The sequence below is a fragment of the Phyllobates terribilis genome, unplaced genomic scaffold, assembly GCF_046119375.1.
Source record: "Phyllobates terribilis strain yellow unplaced genomic scaffold, ASM4611937v1 Scaffold_11__3_contigs__length_659146591, whole genome shotgun sequence".
Lineage (NCBI taxonomy): Eukaryota > Metazoa > Chordata > Amphibia > Anura > Dendrobatidae > Phyllobates > Phyllobates terribilis.
Window position 1 is genome coordinate 566,581,252 of NW_027362771.1, and position 4,841 is coordinate 566,586,092.

Consider the following 4,841-nt stretch of genomic DNA (forward strand, 5'->3'; position numbering starts at 1 on the left):
GCATTAAAGGGTGTTTACCCTAATAAATAAATGAAAAAAAAAACAACGTGGGTTCCCCACTATTTTTGGTAACCAGGCAAGGTAAAGCAGACAGCTGCGGGCTTATATTATCAGGCTGGAATGTCCCTGGTTTTTGGCCATTTGCAGCCAAAAAATACCAACTCACAGCTGCCTGAGAATTGGCGCATCACTTTAGATACGCCAATTCAGACGCTTTTCCCGGCTCTTACCGATTGCCCTAATGCGGTGGCAATCAGGGTATTGATAGTTGGGGTTGACGACAGCTGTGTAATGTCAAATTTCACATCTGGCATCAAGCCCTGTGGTTAGTAATGGAGAGGCATCTATCAGACACCCCCACTACTAACCCACTAATGGAAAAATATACACAGACTGAAAAATAAATTTTATTTGAATAAAGACTCCCCGACACTTTCCCTGGTTCATCAATTTATTTTTGAACAAAAAAAAACATGCAGGTCCGCCGTAGTCCATGACGCTCCCACGGCGATACCCGAATCCGACATCCAAAGGCTATGGAGCCTTGTTCAGAGAACGACGCTCCATAGGCCATAGCAGCAGCCACTCCAGGTACCGCTGTGCTCCCCGAGACCCGGCGGCTGTGATGAGCAGTGACGTCAGTAACTATACAGCTCATCAGAATAACCGAGTCCTCTGTATAATGTCCCCATATAGTGCACCATAGTATAATGGCATCATATATTGTCCCACAGTATAATGGCACCATATAGCGCATCCTGGTATATTCCCCCCCAATCCTGGTATATGACCCCACCCCATCCTGGCATATGCCCCCCCATCTTGGTATATGGCCCTCCATCTTGGTGTATGCCCCCATCCTGGTATATGACTCCCATCTTGGAATATGGCCCTCCATCTTGGTATATGTTGCCTTCCTGGTACATGGCCCCCATTGTGGATATATGCCCCCATCCTGGTATATGGAATATGGCCCCCATCCTGGGTATATGCCCCCATCCTGGGTATATGGAATATGGCCCCCATCCTGGGTAAATGGCCCCCATCCTGGTACATGGCCCCAACATCCTAGTACATGGCCCCCATCCTGGGTATATGGCCCTCCATCCTTGATATATGGCCCTTCATCCTGGTTTTATGGCCCTCCATCCTGGATATATGGCCCTCCATCCTGGGTATATGGCCCCATATAGTTGTGCTCAAAAGTTTACATACCCCGGCAGAATTTTTCCTTTCTTGGCCTTGTTTCAGAGAATATGAATGATAACAAAAACCTTTTTCTCCACTCATGGTTATTGGTTGGGTGAAACCATTCATTGTCAAACTACTGTGTTTTCTCTTTTTAAATCTTAATGACAACCAAAAACATCCAAATGACCCTGATCAAGAGTTCACATACCCCAGTTCTTAATGCCATGTATTGCCACCTCCAAGCTCAATGACAGCTTGAAGTCTTTTGTGGTAGTTGTGGATGAGGTTCTTTATTTTCTCAGATGGTAAAGCTGCCCATTCTTCTTGGCAAAAAGCCTCCAGTTCCTGTAAATTCCTGGGCTGTCTAGCATGAACTGCGCGCTTGAGATCTCCCCAGAGTGGCTCAATGATATTGAGGTCAGGAGACTGAGATGGCCTCTCCAGAACCTTCACTTTGTTCTGCTGTAGCCAATGACAGGTTGACTTGGCCTTGTGTTTTGGATCGTTGTCATGTTGGAAAGTCCAAGTACGTCCCATGCGCAGCTTCCGGGCTGATGAGTGCAAATTTGCCTCCAGTATTTGCTGATAACATGCTGCATTGATCTTTCCTTCAACTTTTACCAAGTTTCCTGTGTCTTTGTAGCTCACACATCCCCAAAACATTTGCGATCCAGCTCCGTTCTTTACTGTAGGAATGGTGTTCCTTTCATCATAGGCCTTGTTGACCTCTCTCCAAATGTAACGTTTATGGTTGTGGCCAAAAAATTTAATTTTGGTTTCATCACTCCAAACTACCTTGTTCCAGAAGTTTTGAGGCTTGTCTCTGTGCGGTTTGGCTTATTGTAGGAGAGATACTTTGTGGCATTTGCGCTGTAATGGCTTTCTTCTCGCAACTCGACCATGTAGCCCATTTTTCTTCAAGTGCCTACTTATTGTGTATCTTCAAACAGCCACACCGCTAGTTTTCAGAGAGTCCTGAATTTCAGCTGATGTTATTTGTGGGTTTTTCTTTGCATCCTGAACAATTTTCCTGGCAGCTGTGGCCGAAATATTGTTGGTCTACCTGACCGTGGTTTAGTTTTTACAGAGCCCCTGATTTTCCATTTGTTAATCCCAGTTTGAACGCTGCTAACTGGCATTATCAATTCCTTGGATATCTTTTTGTATCCCTTTCCTGTGTTATAAAGTTCAACTACCTTTTCCCATAGATCCGTTGACAATTCTTTTGCTTTCCCCATGACTCATAAACCAGAAATGTCAGTAGCTGGATGAAAGATGCAAGAGTCTGTCTGGATCCCAGAAACTCACTCAGCTTTTATGCACACACACTGATTTCAAGCAAACAGGTCACAGGTGAGGATGTTACCTTTAGTAGCCATTCAAACCCATTTGTGTCAAATTCTTTGCATGCTATCAGGCCAAAATCACCAGGGTATGTGAACTTTTGATCAGGGTCATTTGGATGTTTTTTGTTGTCATTAAGATTTAAAAAGAGAAACCACAGTAGTTTGACAATAAATGGCTTCACCCAACCAATAACCATGAGTGGAGAAAAAGTTTTTTTGTTATCATTCATATTCTCTGAAACAAGGCCAAGAAAGGAAAAATTCTGCCGAGGTATGTGAACTTTTGAGCACAACTGTATATTGAATGCAAAAAACGCTTCTACTCACCTTCCACGCTCCCATACAGCGCTGTGTTCTGTGTGCTCTGAAGATGTCAGCGGTGATAACAGCTGACAGGCTAAGATCACCATTCCCCGCCACAGCTGCTGCAGATACTCTCCCGGGGCCTCCGCTCCCCAGCACTTCCTCCCCGGTAGCTCCTGTCATGGCATGCACTGACTGAGCAGTGCGAGCAACGACATAGGGAAAGTGCAGCTCGCAACTTACACTGCGGGCTCCACAAAGATGTCCACGATCTCCTCCCACATCTGCGACCTGGACAGCCCAGGGTATATGCCCAGGTCACAGCTAGAGGCAGGAGGAGCGGCCTCTAATGGTAGAGATACGGTAGGAGACCGACCACAGTTTCTTATGCCCATGGCTGCCATAAGTGAGGTGTGTAAAAGTCCTGCTTAGACTCTTACACATCCACCAAATGAAAATGGCAGCCACCAGTGGCTAATGTAAAAATGAATAAATCAAAAATGAATAAAGTGGTAAATTTAATTTTGTGTTAAAAATAATTGATTACATAATCAATAACTATTAATGCAAAATTAAAAATTACAGCACCTTCCCTTTAAGCTACAGGTAACATGGAAACCCTCTATTTTCCCATTGACAGATAACGGACCTGTGCGGGGGTTTGTTAATTGTGAGTTGAGTTGAAGTTTTTATTGGTAGCATGTCGGGGTACATAACATTTTTTTATTTGCTTTTTTTATATGACTTTTTAATCACTCTTTTTCCATTGTTTTCTTTGTCAGTTTGATAAAAAGCCTATATTTTTAGTATGTAATTTATTTTTTTTACCATACAGGATAAATAATGTTACAGAATGAATAGCTCCGGGTGTTCCGGACACGTCAATAGCAAATATGACAACTACCGGCACCCTGTGATCGCATAGCATAGGGATCAATTGGGTGATAGAGGAAGCCCCCTCCCATTCACAACCAACTAAATGCCGCAGTCACTATTGACCACAGTGTACAGCCCTGATTGTTGTTTGACCATCAGTTAATCTGAGCTCCTGGTGGGAATTGTGCGGGCACAACTCCTGAGCCTACAGGATCACCATGACATGCCTGTACATCTTATTTATGGGAACATCTTCCCAATTATGATGTACAATTACGTCTTATAACGAGAAGGGGTTAAAGGACCAGCTGTTCTCACACGGCAATCTCTTTTTCTTTTGCAGAGACAACGTCTTAGTTTCTAACGGCACTTGCTGCTGTCACTCACGTGTCTTGAAAGGATCGTTAAAGAAAAAAAATGTAATAAATGTTTCTGCCCGGTCTCGAACCGGGGACCTTTTGCGTGTTAGGTGAACGTGATAACCACTACACTACAGAAACTCCTTTATGTTTTCTTTTTTAACGCTTCAGCTGGGACAAAGGTCCAACTTGCAGGCTGGAGTAAATCAGCTGTGATCTTCCTGGAGGCACAGAGTTACAGCTGTAGGGTACTGGGGGTGTCTGCACCATCATTCTGCAATGATCTGACAACAATTATGATTTCCAACAAAATTCATTGGATGAGAAGAAATGATCAAGATGTAACCTCAAACCAAGGTCTTTGTGTTTTTGAAAGTTTTTTAGCTCCTTTAAAAGTGTACATTTAATAAAACTAGCAAACAGAGTTCATATAATTTGTTTGACTATTGAAAAGGTGTTGAGGGACAATTTATGCAATGTGAGATCATATTTATAAAAATATGTTTCTGCCCGTTTTCAAACCAGGGACCTTTCGTGTGTGAGGCGAACGTGATAACCACTATACTACTGAAACTTCCTGAGTGTTGAGGGTGACACAAATGTTTCAGGTGAAGAGTTTATGTGGATGTTTCTCCCTTTGATGTATTGTGGCAGCGCATGTCTTCTTTTGATCTTGTCCTTTTGTCATTGTGATCGCTCCTCACAATCCTGCTCCAATGAGGTTTAAAATTGAGGCTTAGGCTATGTGCCCACGATGCAGAAATGC

The 4,841-nt window shown here is 43.4% G+C and overlaps 1 non-coding gene across 1 annotated transcript; it reads right to left on the bottom strand.

Annotated features, from left to right (window-relative positions):
• Positions 1 to 4,143: 4,143 nt before the first annotated feature.
• On the bottom strand, positions 4,144 to 4,216 carry TRNAV-AAC (transfer RNA valine (anticodon AAC)). Its single transcript has one exon. It is a non-coding gene; the product is annotated as a tRNA-Val (tRNA).
• Positions 4,217 to 4,841: the final 625 nt, after the last annotated feature.